General features: G+C 35.7%; 1 protein-coding gene across 3 annotated transcripts in view; it reads left to right on the forward strand.

Annotated features, from left to right (window-relative positions):
* Nucleotides 1-19,500, forward strand: part of LOC123633038 (cytochrome b5 reductase 4) — an 80,953-nt gene that overhangs the window by 5,585 nt on the left and 55,868 nt on the right. The window lies entirely within an intron of this gene.

Consider the following 19,500-nt stretch of genomic DNA (forward strand, 5'->3'; position numbering starts at 1 on the left):
CCTGTATGAGGACAGGGACCCTGTCAATCTTACTGCTCTGTCCTTGGAGCCTGGCACATAGAAGCCATTGATATGTGTTTGTTTAACGAATGTTAACACTTATTATTAAGAAGTTTGGTTACTTAAAAAGAGGTGTGTGGTGATTATCACAGTGGATCAGTGATATCATCAACAGAAAGACACCAAGAAATGCTGTATTAGTTTTCTGTGGATGCGTAACAAAGTGCCACTAACTTGGGTGCCTCAGAAAACAGAAATTTATTATTTCACAATTCTAAAGGCTAGAAATCTGAGGTCAGGGTGTTGGCGGGTTATTTTCTTCTGAGGGCTCTGAGGAAGAATCTGTTCCGTGCCTCTCACCTAGCTTCTGGTGGTTTGCTGGTAGTCTTTGGAGTCCCTTGGCTTGTAGAACATCACACCAATATCTGCTTTCATCTTCACCTGGCATTTTCCCTGTGTGCCATGTGAAGATTTTTTGTCCATATAAAAACAGGGAATTTCGCTGTTTTATATGGACACTAGTCATACTGGCTTAGGGGCCTACTCTACTCTGGTATGACCTCATCTCATTTTACATCCAGAACAACCCTATGTCCAAATAAGATCACAGTCGGAGCTACTGGTGGGTAGGGCTTAAAACTTCGAATTTTGAGGGGGACACAATTCAACCTATAACAGACACAATTAAAGTGTGAAATTTTTAATGGCAAAATATGTGGAAACTCCCCAGCATGTGATGACATAGCTTGCTTCAAGACAGAACAGCTGCTCAACTCCCCAGAGTTCTTCAGGGACAAATAAACATGAATAGTACCAGGAATCTAGAATGAGGATTTTGCCAAGTATGAAAAGCTCCTTTTGCCTTTTTATAGGTTTTTTTTTTTTTTGAATACCCTCCTTATCATCCCCTCATGCTGTCTACCTTTTACTAGGTAAAAGTAACTGGTACAAAATGACCTTTCACTGTCACTGAGTGCTTTCTGCTAGACTGGGTAAAGTCAAGGTCAGTTTCTCAAGAGCATTGCTCAACTGGCCCAGGCTGCAGGCGTGCCTGAGCTCTGTTTCTGCAGGAGGAAGCCACTTCTGCAGAAAACTTGATTACATGAAACCTTCATATCCTAGTGAAATTAGATAAATGAGGCATTTTTAGAGTAGAGTCATCATAATAAAGTTATATTTTTATTATTCATTTAATGTATTGATGGGGAAAGGGATTGGATTGCTGTGTTTGAAAAGTAACATAGGTTGAATATCCCTCATTGGAAATGCTTGGGGTCAGAAGTGTTTTGGATTTCAGACTTTTTCAAATTTTGGAATATATGCTTAACAGTTGACCTTCCCAAATCTGAAAATCCAAAATTCGAAATACTTCAATGAGCATTTTCTTTGTATGATGTTGGCGCTCAAAAATTTTCAGATTTTAGACCATTTTGGATTTTGGATTTGAGGTGCTTTGCCTGTACACTGCTCCCAGTTATATATATCCTATAATGATTGAATGTATGGCACTTCTTCTGGTAAGGTTGTTGATTTAATCATGACTTTTAGAAAAGTTTTTGTTGGGGAATGTGTTCTACTCTATCAATAGTAAGACCTTTCTCCCTTTGCAAAATAAGATGTTTCTTTTTTTTTCTTTTTGACAGATTTTTTTTTTTTTTAATCAAGAAACACTCAATTTAGACCCTGCCCTAGGAGCAGGGATAAATGCGTGTTAGACAGTAGGCTGAGTGAAGTGCCATAAGAAGGCTACAAAGAAAGTGATAGCAGATTTAATGGAGGGTGTTGGTGTTGTTAGGAAAATCTGGGGTGCTTTTTTGATGGTTATAAGCCTTGAAGCAATGGACCGCATTTCAACAGGAACTGAGGAAGTACATCCAAGTGGAAAGGCCTAAACAAAGGTGCAAACACAGAAAAGCTTGAGGTGTTTTGGAGCTTAGGTCAACCATGGAGAATAAGAAAGAAGTCTGGAAGGGTATGTTAGGTCAGATTGTGGATGAGTGTCAAAGCCAGACTGAGAAATGTGTTCATTTAAATGCAGTGTGAGCTATTGAAGGGATTTGAATGTGGGGAAAGTATGATCAGAGTATGCTTTGGAAAGATTAATCTGGTGGTAGGCGTAGTAAATTGAAATGGAGCAAGGAAAGCATTTAGCTCATTATAGAAGTTCAGATGGTAATAGGAGGTGAACCAGGATGACAGTAGGATGAGTGAGAAAAACAGATTACTGGTAACTTCTAACATGATCCTAAATGAAACTAAAATAAAATATTAATATGTGACTAAGTGTAATTGTCTTTTTCTTCATAGCTGTTCTAAGTTAAAATATTACTGATAGTTTCTTTAGCCTTAAAGGTCAGAAATAATGTTTGGACCCAAGTTTTAATAAAAAATATACCATAGAGAAACATGCTATGATTGTGTCATTGTTTTCCCCTTTTTTAAGTATTAAATTCTTCATTTTATAACAATTGCCCCATTTTTAGATCAGGTCTGAATTAGCTGATCAGGATGAGGGAGACACAATGAATTTCTTCAAGAAATCTTAGAAAATATACAATTTGGTATGGATTTTTATGGCTAATATTGGGCTCTGTTTTCTCTTTTTGAGTATGTAGCAACATTTGTGCTTCATGTTCAGTATGCTGAACCTAGTTTTGTACCTAAAAATGATGGTAAAATAGCAGGATACCTTCCTGCCTGGATGGTAGCAAGCTGTAAAATGTATAAACTGTATAATGTAGGCATTGGTCTGGAATGATTTCTAAGACAGGTGTATGGAATTCCTAATTTGTTCATTTAATTTTCACGGTTTTATATAAAATATGTAATTACTGTAATGGAGTAGTAGTTAATCGGAATGTTGAAGGAATGTGTTGGGGGAATGGATATTTCTTTTTAAAAAACTTTGTTGAATTTACCATTAACTCGTGCTTTTGTAATTTTCTCCCTTACTGCTCTTTGTCCTTTTTTCAAGAATTAAAGATAATTTACAAACTCGTGAAGGTTTGAGCAAACATCTAAATCCCTCATCTGTGAGAGCTCACTAGAGCCTAGAACAGACTGTTTTTACTGCAGTGTGATGTTTTATTGTAGTAAGTCATAGTTGTGAAGTCATCATTTGGCAGCATGGGATGGTCTTTTTGATCTTTGTGAGGGCAAGGGAGGTATGGCCTGATGCTCAGTAACAGTCATTTGAATAAATGGTGTTTCAAGAAGGTTGATTATAAAGAACTGGTATCTCTGTTGTTATAAATTTAGCAGATTAGGTCCTCCAAATGGGATTTAATGGATTTTGGTTTCATTTATAATTTAGAAATGAACACACTTTGATTTCTCCTAATGTTGATTGCCATATACTAGTAATTGAAGAGACCTATTTGGGGACACTGAAAAAATGACTTCTTTTTTTCTTTTCTTTTTTTTTTATTTAGCCAGAATGGTGCTTTTAGTATACTATATACCTAGTGATGAAATTCTGACTGGCTATAGTGCTTTTCTTTTCTTTTCTTTTTTCTTTTCCCTTTATTATTTCAGAATATTATGGGGGTACAAATGTTTTGGTTACATAAATTCCCTTTTCATTGCCCATGTCAGAGCTATAAGTGTGCCCATCCCCCAGAGAGTGCACTGCATTCTTTAGGTGTGGATTTACCAGTCCCCTCCTACCCCCGCCACCTACTCGACACCCTATGAATGTAATTTCCCATATGTACACATTAGTGTTGATTGATTAGTACCAATGATGAGTACATTTGGTATTTGTTTTTCCATTCTTGTGATACTTTACTTAGAAAAATGGGCTCCAGCTCCATCCAGGGTAACACAACAGCAGCACAATTCATAGTTGCAAAGAAGTGAAAACAACCCAAGTGCCCACTGATACATGAGTAGATTAATAAAATGTGATATATGTATACTGTGGAGTATTACTCAGCCATAAAAAAGTGGTGTACTACCTGTTGTAAAAAAAAAAGTGACTTTTAATGGGTCTATATTTTTAATGTTTTGTAACTATTTTTAAAAACTTGGCAAATTGATTCCAAGAAGTAGTATTTAGTCCCATTATGTTTCTGTTATAGTTTTTTAGATTTCTAGGTTCATTTTCCTTTTAAAATTTACTCAGGATAGTAGAATAAGTTTTTGTGAATACAATCAATTCTCATTATTTGTGGATTCTATATTTGCAAATTTGCCTACTTGCTAAAATTTATTTGTAACCTCAAAATCAATATTCACAACACTGTTAGTCATTCGCAGACATGTACAGAGAAGTAAAAAATCTGTGTTGCCTGTCATGCATTTTATTAGCTGAGGTCAAACAAGACAATGCTCTGCCTTCTTGTTTCAGCTGTCATATTGTAAACAAGCATCACTTTCAAGGTCTATTTAGTGCCATGTTTTTACATTTTTGTGCTTTCAGTTGGTGTTTTCATTGTTTAAAATGGCCCGCAAGAATAGTGCTGACGTTCTATATCAAGAAGGCTGTGGGTGTACCTTAAGGAGAAACTAGATGTTAAATAAGCTTCATTTAGACATAAGTTATAGTGCTGTTGGCTGTCAGTTCAGTGTTTATGAATCAACAATATGTATTAAATAAGGTATCTTGAAACAGGATACAAACATTAAACAAGGTTACATATTGATTTGTTGATAAAAATATTGTGACCAGAGGCTCACAAAAACCTAACCTGCTATTTTCTCTGGGGAGCAATGGTTCGGTATTCACTAATTTAGTGTTTGCAGCAACTTTATGGAACATAATTGCCATGACTAACAGGAATCAACTGTGTTTGATTTATACTGCAGTAATGATAAAGTAATGTAAGTTTTATATTTTTTAGGTTAGATTCAAACCCACCAAAAATAGAGCTGATTTTTCCAACAGTAAGTTCTTTTCTGTAGGGTTCCTTAGCTCCCTGCTTCAATTCTGTTTTGAGAAACTGAAGTATTATTTATTTCTATCAGAGAAACTTTTTCTATCTGAAAATTTCTTCTAGGAGCAGTTTTTCAAATTTGGAACTAAGGTTTTCATTTAAACCAATGCACTGTCACAGCAATATAGTAAATAAACAATAATGTAGTATTATTGCAGTTAGTGCAACTATTCTGCAGATTGTCTACTTTATGTACTATCCGTAATACTTTCTTCTTGACAGCACATTTTTGAATAACACTCTTCCTCTGACAATTGTTTGTTTAGGGAATACAAGCCAACATTTTTTTAGAGGTATGTTTCCCTTCATTCATTCACTTCTAACCCATAGATTTTTCAGGTTGCCTATTCTAGTCTGTAAATGCAAATAATCTTGTCTTTGTTTATTTTATCAGTCTTTCTGTCTTCCTGACATCTAAGATTATTTGCTTTCTCTTACTTTCATCCTGTCTTTATCTCCTAAACCAGGGGTCCCCATCCTATAGTGAGTTGTATAATTATTTCATTATTTATTACAATGTAATAATAATAGAAGTAATGTGCACAATAAATGTAATGTGCTTGAATCATTCCCAACCCCCCGTCCGCCCCCGGGTCTGTAGAAAAATTGTCTTCCATGATAACAGTCCCTGGTGCCAGAAAGCTTGGGGACCACTGCCCTAAACTGTCATTCGCTTCCTTTTTTTTTTTTCTTTCTTTTTTTAACTTTTCCTCTCTGTGTATCTTTCTCCCATTCGTTAAAAATCCAGTAGAGGAAAAAAACCTGATGGTTTGGGGAGGCTTCATCTAATCCTCAGGTGTTTTCTTTGGTTGGCATAGTGCTTTACAAACTTTAGCTAATATTTTGGAATTTTCTTTGTGGGAGAGTTTTTTAAATTTTGTATTACATTTTTAAAAAGGATATAGGTCTATTTAAATTGTCTTGTTTTGTGTCATTTTTAATAGGTTGTGTCTTTCAGTGAATTTATTAATTTCATCTGACTTATTGAATGTATTGGCATGAAGTTACTTACAATATTCTCTTACTCTTTAATATTTTTAGGTTCTATGATATGCTCTTTACCCTCTTTCATTTCTGTTGTTGCTAATTTTTGGTTTCTTTCTTTCCTTTTTTTTCCTGATCAGTCTTATGAATAATTTATCAATTTTACTAACTTTTTAAAGAAAGTAAATTTTGGTTTTAATTTTCTCTGTTGCTTGTTTGTTTTCTATTTCATTGATTTCTACTCTTTATTAAGGAGGTAGCTATTTTAAGATTTTTTTCTTCTAGCATTGACATCAGTATATTTATGAGGATCATTTGCAGTAATGCTCATTATACTCTTGGTTAATGCCTGAATTACTGGGTAATGGCAAATTCAATATTGTGAGTTTTATTACATTAATGTTTTGGTTCTTGCCATTATCTTTTAGCCAGAGATTTTTGCACATTTGAACTTACTACCCAGTCACACAATTCTCAGATTTTAAATTAAAACCACTTATATGGTTCAATATTTTTCATAGGAAGTGTTTTCTGTTTTTAAATACCTTAGCAGGGTTCATAATGTGTCAGGTATGTGCTATGTGCTTAAGTGTTAATTTTCACAACAGACCTATGAGGTAGGTATGCCACTTCACAGATTAGGGCACTGAAACTGAAAAAGTATATTAGGGAGTCACGGATATAAGTAACAGAAACCTAGCTTAACCTGGTTTAAGCAGAAAGCAAAAATTGACTAAAAAGTTACAGGTGAGGATCGATGCAGATGCAGGGGTTCAGATCATATCCCCAGGAGCTGCTTTCACAATATCTTTTGGTTTCCCTTCTGAGAGTGCTCTATTTTAGGATGAACTCTTCCTTCATAGCACCAAGATGACGTAGGAATTCCAACCCTAGTAATTTTCCAGTTCTGTTTATCTAATAGCTAAAATAAAAGTCTTAGAATTGGCTCTGATTGGCATAGTTTTGATTATTCTCCCATTGCTGGAATAGTAATTCTGTTCAGGGGAAAATGCTGTATGCATTCACCTAAACCTAGGTCACACACTTTGTCCTGTAGCTTAGGGTGGGGCCAAACTGAAGCATACATGACTGACAGGAGAGAGTGGCTCCCTGAACAAAAGTGATGCTGTTGCTGGAAGGGAAGTGGATGCTGGGTAGGGGAAACATTAATGCCCACTGCATTAATGGGAAGTACAGTAACTTTCCAGACATAGTTGATGAGAGTGTTGCCACTATTTTAACCTAGGCAGCCTGATTCTAAGCTTTTTATGCTTAAATTATTACCCTGTACTGCCTTCTCTTTTACTATATTTAACTCTAGAGTTAATCCTGATTTAGCATTTGTATTTCTCACTTTGGGTGACATATATAAATTCATTCATTAAGAAATTAATAACCATGGGATGTCTGTTAACTTGTAACTGTTCTCTTGTGTTAATTAACATTGCTAACTAAGAATCATATACGATGTCCTTCTGAGACCGTTTTTATCTCTAGTAATTTAATAAAACATAGTTGTTGCCTTTTTTTGGTGACTATGTAGTTGTCATTCATAAAAAATCGAGAAGGGAGGTTTTAACTTTCTAGTTCATTTATTAATCAGTATTTCTCAAGGGTCTGCTATGGGTAATGCACTGTGCCAGGTTCTAGGAGATAATATGGAAATTTAAAACAGAGATGGCCTCTGCTCTCATGGAATTTACAATCCCATTGTGAAACAGAACGTTATTGCAGTCTGATAGGGTGTGTTAAGGAGAGGTATGCTAAGGGTGAAGATTGCAGAAGATTGAGCTGAGGTCTGAAAGATAAATGGGAGTTAACTAGGCAAAGAGAGGAATGGGAACAATCTTCCAGGCTCCAGAAAACATGCAGAGGGGGGACGGTGTGTTTGTATGAGAAAGAAATCATGCACACACACTCATAGATGTTCACAGTGAATATAAGGAACTTAGAGTGATCTCTGTATTCTTTCTTCTCTCTCTTATATCAGAAAGACATACTCCTTTCAAAGACATCATTTTTCTCTAAGACATTTTCTTTTCTAAGGCTAGTCCCTGTAGGTGCTCTTACTAGTCCTCTCCAGCCTTATCTATGATGTTGGGCTGTTGCATCCTACGTTGACACCCTCAGTTCTTTCCTTTCTTCCAACAGCTTCTTTCCTTCAGTCTGTTCGTCTTTGAAAACCTGACTCTGACCCTCCCTGACTTTGCTTCTTCCTCTGGACTTTTCTTCTTCAGTGATTGGTGTGTTGACCCTTCTTTATATTTCTATCTTTATTCTTAAATTGAGTTTTAGAAAATTAATATATTAGTACTCTCCCTACATCCCCTGCATCTAGCAGAGGTCATGGCTCATGGTTACTGTTCAATAAGTCTTCTTTGAATCATGTGTAGATTTTAATATTGGCAGGACGTTTAAACCACATATGGTAGGGATATTTTAATTATTTCACAACCCAGTTGAGGGGCTTTCATACTTTGATTAATTGTACTGCTTCTTGTTTGAGATATAATAAACTAAACTTTTGATTCAAAATTAGACATTTCATATTTAATGACCTAATATACCATTTCACAAATAGTATAAAAACTTTATAATAATATACTTCCATTTCCCTCTTCTGTGCCTTATTTCATTATTATTCATTTTACTTACATAAGCTGTAAACCCCACAGTGTTATTTTTGCTTTATACACTTATATTTTAAAGAAATTAAGAAAATGAAAAAAATTGTCTTTTTTTACCCACATCTTTAACATTTTTAATGCTTGTTATTCTTTTGTGTTGACCCAGATTTCTCCTGAAGAACTTTCTTTAACATTTTTTGTAGTACAGGGCTGTTGGCAATGAATTCTCTCAGCTTTTATTCGTCTGAAAATGCCTTTATTTTGCCTTCATTTTAAAGATAGCCATATTGTCACTGGTATACAATTCTAGATTGACATTTTTTTTTCATTTTAAAGATGTCACTCCATCTTCTAGTTTGCATAAATGAGAACTCTGCTTTCATTCTTAACTTTTTCCCATAGTATGTAAGATTTCTTTCTTCTCTGACTGCCTTTAAGAGTTTTCTCTTAGGTTTTCAGTAGTTTATGGTATGGTTTTCCTTACGTTTTTCCTGCTTGGGGCTCTCTAAATTAATTTTGGAAAATTTTTAGCTATTATCTTTTCAAATATTTCTTCTCCTTCCTCTCTTCTTCTTCTGGCATTCTAATTACAAATATGTTACACTGTATTGTCCCAGGACTCTTAGATACACCATTCTATTTTTTTTTTACTCATTTTCTCTTTGTGGATAATTTATTTCTGCTGTTCTTTCTTGACTTTTGCAGAGTCTTTCCTCCATTGTGTCCAGTCTGTTGGCAAGCCCATCAAAGGAATTCTTCACTCTGATATCATGTTTTTCATTTTTAGTATTTCCTTTAGACTGTTTTATAGTTCACATCTCTGTGCTGAAATTTCCCATCTGTTAAGTGTCATCCACATTTTCTACTAGATTTTTAAAAATATTAATTACAGTTATTTTAACATCCTTGTCTGATAGTTCCAACATGTATACCCTCTGTAGGTCTGGTTGTATTACTGTTTTCTCTCTTGACAATGAGTTGTTTTATCTTCTTTTTTAAAGATGTGACTTGTAATTTTCAGTTGAATGTCATACATTACATATAGATGTAGACAGTAAAACTTGAGGTTTTTACACTTAGAAATGGGTACATTTTTTTTCTGGCAGGCAATTAGGTTGAATCAGTCTAATTAATAGTTGAGCTGGGCTGTGGTATATTGTTGCTATTGTTATCATCAGTACACCACAGATTTCAAATTTCTCTAGCGGTTGGCCATTACCTTCCTTTTAATGTAGGGCCTGCAGTGCTAGAGGTTTTTTCTCATTGTTTCAGTTGACCTTCTGAAATGGTTAGAGGCCTTTATCATATTCTGTTTATTAGAGAAGTATCTATTTAAAATTTTTTTTTCTTCCATCATTGGCATCAATCTTGGGCTGGTCTGTTCCCCTTAAGAAGAATCTTGCAATCATCTGCAAATAAGTGTCTTGGAAGCCATCTGGAGAATGGATATTGGTGGTAGGAGGTGGGTCTTAATGTTTTGACATGTAGATTTTTGCTTGTTTTTAGTTCAGACCTTTTTCCCACTTCACCTGTGTCTGTTTCCGCAGGTGTAGTGTCTCTCTGGGTCATCCTATTCAAAGAGTAAACCTACACTTCTCGTGGTGTTGGGTAGGAGGGTTGTTGCATGGTTGTGTGAGATAAGGGGCAGGGGATTTATGGGTCATTCTCCTTCTTATGTTGAATTTGAGACTTTCTTACACTTTAACTTTCAGAACTATCTGGAATCTCTGATCCTGTACTTTTGGTGCGTTCTGTTGAACAAATTGGCTTTTCGAGAGGTTCTTCTCCAACTTATACATAGGCTTTATTTCCATCTTTCTTCATTCTGCTAAACATGTTACCATTCATCCTAACATTTCAAACTGCTAAAAGCCAAAGATGAGGAGAAAATCTTAAAAGTAGCCAGAGAAAACATACTGGAAAACAGTAAAAATGACTGCTGAAGAAAAAAATAACACCAACAACCCTTAATTCTATATCCATAAAGATACAGAATTCTTTAAGGATGAAGATGAAGTAAAGACTTTTTCATAGAAACAAAAACTGAGATTTATTACCAGCAGACTTGTACTATGACAAGTGCTAAAAGAAGTTCTTCAGGTTGTTAGGCAGTGATACCAGATGGAGGCGTAGATCTTCAGGAAATGGTAAATATATGAGTAAAAGAAAAGATTACGTTTTTCCCTCTTCATTTAAAAAACTTGTATGATTGTTTAAAGCAAAAATTAAAACATTGTATTGTGAAGTTACATAAAGGATAGGAAATAGAGAACAGTAAATGGTTCTTATATTATGTGTGAAGGGGTGCAATATTAACTCTTAAATAAGCAGGTAAAAGTTGATGGTATTTATACTACAATTCCTACAACAGTCACTTAAAAACAATGCAATGAATTAAAGCTAAGCCGGGCGCGGTGGCTCACGCCTGTAATCCTAGCACTCTGGGAGGCCGAGGCAGGCGGATTATTTGAGCTCAGGAGTTCGAGACCAGCCTGAGCATGAGCGAGACCCCGTCTCTACTAAAAAAAAAAAAAATAGAAAAGAAATTATATGGACAGCTAAAAACATATATATATATAGAAAAAATTAGCCGGACATGATGGTACATGCCTGTAGTCCCAGCTACTCGGGAGGCTGAGGCAGGAGGATTGCTCAAGCCCAGGAGTTTGAGGTTGCTGTGAGCTAGGCTGATGCCACGGCACTTTAGCCCAGGCAACAGAGTGAGACACTGTCTCAAAAAAAAAAAAAAAAAAAAAAAAAAATGCCAATAGATAGGATACAACGAAATTCTAAAAACAATTTAATAGGCCCAAAAGAAGGCAGAGAAACAGGAACAGAGACATGACAGAAAACTTGGATTAGTAAAAGGGTAGATCTAAATTCAACTACATTAGTAAATTTAAATGTAATTAAACCAAGCATTGTAATTAAAAGATAGAAATTATCTGTGTGTGTGTGCACACATATACATTCATCTATGTATATGTTATCAAGACCTAACTGTATGATATCTATAAGATGGATACTTTAAAGGCAGATAGGTTGAAAGTAAATGTATGGAAAAAAGTGTGCTATCCAAACAGTAGACAACATTATTGGTTGGACTATATTAATATCAGATAAAAAGGATTGTCAGGCATAAACAAGGAATCTTACCAGAGATAAAGACATTTTATAATGATAAAAGGCATCAGTTCATTAGGAAGACTATTTATGCCTATGATAGCAAAACATCAAAATTAATGAAGAAAGCATTAATATAATTGGGGGGTAGAATTGGAATCCACAACATAATTGCACATTTTGACACCTTCTGTCAGCGATTGTTAGAACTAGAAAATCAGTAGGCATAAAATAATGAAAATAATGTGCAGTTTCTTTACTGAACACAAGATGGCACAGTAGTCACAGTACTTGGAATAATTGATCAGTGCATTTGAATACAATGAAATATGCCATTTTACCAGGTGAACACATCCTTTTTCCTCATTTATTTTAAAGCCAACAAAATGAACAGTGGTGAATAATTGAAATAAATAGGAATACCACAACGTAGTGGCATAATGCTTGGTACATACATGATAGACATTAAGTGAATTTTTGTTGAATGAATATAATGTGGGGATTTGGGGTTAAATATTTGTTTGAATTTTAAAACCCAAAATTATTTTTAAATCTCATTATGAAAGTATCACTTTTATTTACAGCAGTGGTTATCAAACTTTTTGGTCTTAAGATCCCTTTATTCTTTTGAAAATTATTGACGACCCCAAAGGGCTTTTGTTTCTGATAATATCAATTGATATTTACCTTTCAGAAATTAATATTAAGAAATTTAAGGAATATTTAAAATTAAATTAAAAATAAAAGCTATAAACCCACTATATGTTATCATAAATAGTACCTATGTTTATGAAAAATAGCTGCGTTTTCCAAAACAAAAAATAGAAAAATGGCATTGTTTTACATTTTGGCAAATATCTTTAATGTGTGGCTTAATAGATGACAACTGTATTTGCATGTCACCTTCTGCAGTCTATCTTGTATTACATGCTATGTAGTCTCTAGAAAACTCTACACTTGTAAAAGAATGAGCATTAAAAAAGACAGATAAGCTGGGTATTGTGGCTCATGCCTGTAATCCCAGCACTTTGGTAGGCCAAGGCTGGAGGATTGCTTGAGGCCAGGAGTTCGACACCAGCCTGGGCAACATGGTGAGACCCTGTCTCTACAAAAAATAATAATAAAAAAACAATTAGCCGATCATGGTGGTACGTGCCTGTAGTCCCAGCTATTTGGGAGGCTGAGGTAGGAGGATTGCTTGAGCCTGGGAGGTCAAGGTTGCTGTGAGCTACGTTAGTGCCACTGTACTCCAGCCTGGGTGACAGAGCAAGACCCTGTCTCAAAATAAAAAATTAAAAAAAAAAAACATGGTGCTATCTTTAATCAAAACCTGTCATATAGAGCTGTGTGTGAGATTGAGTTGGAGCATGCTGCAATCCAGTTCTCAATTTAGTCATCTGAGATATGTGGTGTGAATGAGGCTCTGTAGGTGGGAAAGGGCTTTGTCTCTCTATGGGGAGTTGTAGTATTGACTAAAAAAGAGCTCTCTAAAATTGGAACCTTGATACATTTCTGGCGAGAATGGAAATCAGCCTGGCAATTCCTCAAAAGTTTAAACATAGAGTACTATATGACCCACCAAATTTGCTCCTAGGTATACATACTTAAGAAAAATGAAAACATGTTCACACAAAAACTTGTACACGAATGTTTGTAGTGGCATTATTAATAATAACCAAAAAGTGGAAACAACCCAAATGTTCATCCACTGATGAATGGATAAACAAAATGTGATATATCCATACATGGAATATTATCCAGCCGTAGAAAGGAAAAATACTGAGACATGCAACATCATAGATTAACCTTGAAGACATGCTAAGTGAAAGAAGGCAATCACAAAAGACCATGTATTGTATGATTCCCTTTATATGAAATGTCCAGAATATGCAAATCTATACAGACAGAAAGTAGATTTGTGGTTGCCTAGGGGTGGGGAGGGTGAGCGCAATGCTACATGAGGAATATTTCTGTATATTGTTAAATTGTAGTATCTGTTATGTGATCCCAGTGCCCTGTATAAGGATTCAGTTCTTCACAATATGAAGAGAATTTTTCCCTTTTAAAGAACTAATGAGTCTCCATCTTTTGTTTGTTTTATTTTAATACTTTTTAGGATCAGATAATGAGACCACTGTTATTAGTGTTTCTTTTGGCCTTGGCTGCTAGGAAGTTCAGGACTATATTAACACATTAACTGCCATGTGAGTTGTATTTAATTCACACTAGTTTTGAGCTTAGGGCCTCATGAAGCAAAACCTGGGCAAAACCCTGCAGTTGGTTTGTGAAAATCTTACTTATTAATGTTACAATTAATATTGACAATTTAATTCTAACAATGTGGATTAAATGAATAGAAGTCAATAACAAATTTTTCATTATATTAGAAAGGATTATTTTGTTTTCAAAGTTTTTATTCTATTTTGGTAATAAAACACAGTGGCCCCAAGGACAATTTATTTTTTTTCTAGTATGGCAGTCAATGTGTTAAGTGCTCACTCACAGTAGCACTGTTAGCTAGATTATTTTCTCCTATGCATTTTGTTGTGGGTTTTAAAAGCTTTTCCGTACAAACTTACACCAACAGAAAAGTAAATATTTTATTGCAAGATACCCACAGTCTTTATCAGAGGCAGTTGGGGTTTAAATTTAAAACAAATAAAAATATACATGAAAAACTATAGGTAGTGTTTGTGAAGATGGAAAGAATTCTTTTTGTGTAAATGTCAACATTAGCTTTCAGATGTAAGAATGATATTGATCCTTGAACTAAGCTTTTTAAAAAGAGGTGAGCTCCTTGACACTGGAACTGTTCAAGCAGGTGAGGGATGATGCTCTGCCTATAGATACTGTAGAGGTGAGTTCTGTACTGGTGAGGGATCAGACTAAAAGTTGCTTTTAGAGTTCTCTGACTCTTAAAGAGACTATCATTCTGTGATTGAATTGAAGTGTATGTTTCTGAAAAGTACTAAATGGTAATTTTGAAATGGGTAATTTTTATTCTAAGACCTTTTTTGAGAGCTCAGAGTTCCAGACATACAATACAAAAGAGATAATTAGTGTGAAAAAATACTGAGAACGGGTACTACCAGTACATTGCCTAAAGAAACTCAGTGTAGTTGTTGTTCTGCATATGTGCTTTCAATTGTGCTGCAACTCTGCTAGGATGAATTAGACATACAGTGTACCACTGAATATTGCTAGAACATTTAAAAATGATTTATTTAAACATTGGAGTATACCTTCCTAATACAGCTGTTGTATTTTTGTTTTAATAAGTTGTTCTTAACAGTACTAAGGCAATCTTTTCCCTGCATCTACTTGTGGTTAGAATTTAAAAAGCAAAATACCAAAAAAAACTATCAGTATAAAGGAGAAGACGGTTGGATAGAAGGATAGATAGATAGATATCCTCCCTGAATGCATGCCCCTCTGCCACTGAAGATCACCCCATGTAAATGATCTGAAAGTACCAGTTGAGTTGTGACCAGAAGACCTTAGTCACAGCCCAATTTTGCACCATTCAGATTGATGTTTCATGAATCTATTTCTGCCCATTTTAGCTATTAATGTTGTTATTAGGATTTAGGTTTTGCAGAATTTATTAATAGCCTAGCATCAATTTGAGATTATGTCTGTTGGTCCATATATTTTATGTATTTCTATTTAATGGGCAATTAGGTGCTCAGATATGCCACACTTGAGCAATTAAGAGTTGTAGGAAGAAGTTAATGAAATTGTGTCATTGGAAAATTTAGAAGGCTACAAAATTAGTTTCTAAAAACCAGATGGTAAGAACTTACAAGAGGCTAGAAGCTTGCACACAAGAGATTTGCTTTCTAAAAGTCATGTATAATACAAATAGAGTATAGACATACCTCGTATCGTGCTTTTACTTTCTTGCACTTCACAGATACTGTGTTTTTTACAAATTGAAGGTTTTTGGCAGCCCTATGTTGAGCAAGTCTATCAGCACCATTTTTTCCAACAGCATGTACTCACTTCATGTGTCTGTGTCACGTTTTGGTAATTCTCACGATATTTCAAACTTTTTCCTTATTATCATACCTATTATGGTGATCTGTGATCAGTGATCTTTGATGTAATTGTTTTGGGTTACCATGATCCATGCCCATATAAGATGGCAAACTTAATTGAAAAATGTTCTGAGTTCTGACTGCTTCACCAATTGACCATTCTGGAGTCTCTCCCCTGAGGCCACGCTACACCTGAGACACAACAATATTGAAATTAGGCCAGTTAATAGCCTTACAATGGCTTCTAAGTGTTCGAGTGAAAAGAAGAGTTGCACATCTCTCACTTTAAGTGAAAAGCTAGAAATGATTAAACTTAGTGTGGAAGGCATGTTGAAAGCTGAGATAGGCCAAAAGTTAGGCCTTTTGTGTCAAATAGTTAGCCAAGTTGTGAAGACAAAGGAAAATTTTGGAGGAAATTAAAAGTGCTGCTCCAGTGAACGCATGAATGATAAGAAAGTGAAACAGCTTTAGTGTTGATGTGAAGAAAGTTTACTGGTGTGGGTAGAATATCAAACCAGCCACAATACTCCTTTAAGCCAAAGCCTAATCCAGGGCAAGGCCCTAACTCTCTTCAATTCTGTGAAGGCTGAATGAGGTGAGGAAGCTGCAAAAGAAATGTTTGAAGCTAGCAGAGATTGGTTCTTGAGGTTTAAGGAAAGAAGCCATCTCCATAACATGGAAGTATAAGGTGAAGTAGCAAGTGCTGATGGAGAAGCTGTAGCAGGTTATCCAGGAGATCTAGCTAAGATCGTTGATGAAGGCAGCTACACTAAACAACAGACTTTTCCAAGTAGACCAAACAGCCTTCTATTGGAAAAAGATGCCATATAGGACTTTAATAGCTAGAGAGGAAAAGCAGAAAAGTCAATGCCTGACTTCAGAGCTTCAAAGGATCCACTGACTCTCTTGTTATGGGCTAATGTAGCTGCTGACTTGAAGTTAAAGTCAATGTACCTTTACCATTTCAAAAATCCTAGGGCCATTAAGAATTATGCTAACTCTACTCTGCCTGAGCTCTATAAATGGAACAAGAAAGCCCATGGGACAGCACATCTATTTATAGCATGGTTTCCTGGATATTTTAAGCCCACTATTGAGACCTACTGCTCAGAAAAAAAAGATTCCCTTGAAATTCTTGTTGCTCATTATATAATGCACCTGGTCACCCAAGAGTGCTGATGGAGATGTACAAGGAGATGAATGTTGTTTTATTGCCTGCTAGCACAACATCCAGTCTGTAGCCCATGGATTAAGCAGTAATTTTGATTTTCAAATCTTATTAGTTAAGAAATACATTTTGTGAGGCTATAGCTGCTACAGATAGCGATTCCTCTGAAGGGTCAGGACAAAGTAAACTGAAAACCTTCTTGAAAAGATTCACATTGTAGTATATGTGCTGCCAAAGTGAACACAGTATTCGTGTTCTAGGTGCTAGCTATTAGGAACACTCAGGCTTCATGTGAGGAGATCAAAATATGAACATTTACAGGAGTTTGGAAGAAGTTGATTCCAACTCTCATGGATGACTTTGAGGGGTTCAAGACTTCAGTGGAGAAGTTCACTGCAGATGTGGTGGAAATAGCAAGATAACTGGAATTAGCAGGTTGGGCCTGACGATGTGACTGAATTGCTATAATCTTGTGATAAAACTTGAACGGATGAGGGGTTGCTTCTTATGGATGAGCAAAGAAAGTAGTTTCTTGAGATGGAATCTAGTTCTGGTGAAGATGCTGTGAACATTGTTGAAATGACAACAAAGGATTTAAAATATTACATAAAGTTAGTTAAAATATTATGTAAAGCAACAGGGTTTGAGAGCATTGACTCCAATTTTGAAAGAAGTTCTACTGTGGGTAAATGCTATTGAATGGTAGCACATGCTGCAGAGATATCTTTTGTGAGAAGAAGAGTCAATTGACGCAACAGACTTCATTGTTGTTTTATTTTAAGAAATTCCCACAACTGCCTCAACCTTTGGCAGACACCACCCTGATCAGTCAGCAACCATCAATATTGAGGCAAGACCCTTCACCAGCAAAAAGATTACAACTTGCTGAAGGCTGAGATGATTGTTAGCATTTTTTAGCAATAAAGTATTTTTAATTAAGGTGTGTACATTTTTTAGACATAATGCTATTGCACACTTAATAGAGTACAGTATACTGTAAACATATTAATAACTTTTATATGCACTGGGAAACCAAAAAATTTGTGTGACTTTATTGTGGTATTTGCTTTATTGTGTGGTCTGGAATTAAACCAGAAATATCTCTGAGCTATGCTTATGTAATACAACATGAAGGAAAAGCGTAAAGTTTGGTACTTTTCACTTGTTTTCTTCTGCCACATTTAAAGGCCCAAGTTTTTAGTTGTTAGGAAATGCTTTTGAAAAGGAAAAAATGGAAGGAGATAAGAAAGAAAGAGAGAACGAGGAAAGAAAGCCTCTGTATCAGAGGAAATGCACTAGTTTCCTTTTGGGTTGGGTTTAAGTCTCATAATTAGCAGGTTACTAACACTGCCAAGTGTGGTTGGATCTAACATATCATAGACTGAGACACTAACAGTCTTAATTTCATATAATGAAGGATTTTATAGGCATTCCTAGTTTTGTCCATCTGAAGAGGATGGGATATTTTTCAGTTTTACAGAGTGACTCTAGTCTATGGAAAGAGAGGTGAGATTTTAAAAGGTGAAGGGTCAATCTGAAGGGCCATGAGGCAGCAGAGAACACATGGTGGGGTGTTTCAGACCGTGTGTGCTGATCACGGATGGATAGCTGTTAAAGCGACAGCTGGTTGCTGTAACACGTGAAATTTCATCACAGATAATCGTGTGTCTGTTCTTGAGAAACTTTAGAACTCTAGTGAAGACTTGCAAAGAAAATAAGGAACTCTTGTTTAGGCGCATCGTCTGTCTTAAAAAGACTGTCAGGAATAATTCTGATCCTAATCATTACCACTTACATTTGTTGTCTGTGGATTTTGGAGCATTCAGTGATGGAGAAGATTTCTTCTAAATTTGGTGACGAGAGATCTATGGTGAGGGAGAAAGGAGGGAACTAAGCTAGTTTTTTTCATACTTATTTGGAGGACTGCTGAAAGAGAAATTCTGTGAATTATTATTTCCTTTTGTGCTTGACTTTAAGCAGTTTTATGAAGAAGTCTGGACTGGATGGTTATTTTCTAAAATTTAACTGGTGGAGGCCTGGGTGCCGTGGCTCATGCTTGCAATCCTAGCACTCCGGAGGCTGAGGTGGGAGGATTGCTTGAGCTCAGGAGTTGGAGACCAGCCTGAGCAGGAGTGAGATCCCATCTCTACTAAAAATAGAAAAAAAATTGGCTGGGCATTGAGACGCGCACCTGTAGTCCCAGCTACTCGGGAGGCTGAGGCAGAGGCAGGAGGATCACTTGAGCCAGGAGTTTGAAGTTGCAGTGAGCTACGATGACGCCATTGCACTCTAGCCTGGATGACAGAGTAAGACTCTGTCTCAAAAAAAAACAAACTAACAAAAACTGGTGGAAAAACTGTGATACCTTTCTTGGGTCTGAAATCTAACCTCTCCTTTTCTTGCAATAATATATAATGTGGACATTCTAATTTATTTAAGGTTATTTAAATTCAGGGAAGACCATATAAAGAGGTAATATTCCTGGATGTAAGAAAACCAGTTGGTCTCATTGCACTTTTGAGGTGTCTTTAGGACTGGATTTATCTACTATCTAGTTTTCAAGTAAAGACTTAAAAAGCAGCTCACTTGCTTGGGAATGCTCTTCATTAGGATATTCTGTTCTATTT

Source organism: Lemur catta, chromosome 2 (assembly GCF_020740605.2).
Source record: "Lemur catta isolate mLemCat1 chromosome 2, mLemCat1.pri, whole genome shotgun sequence".
NCBI lineage: Eukaryota > Metazoa > Chordata > Mammalia > Primates > Lemuridae > Lemur > Lemur catta.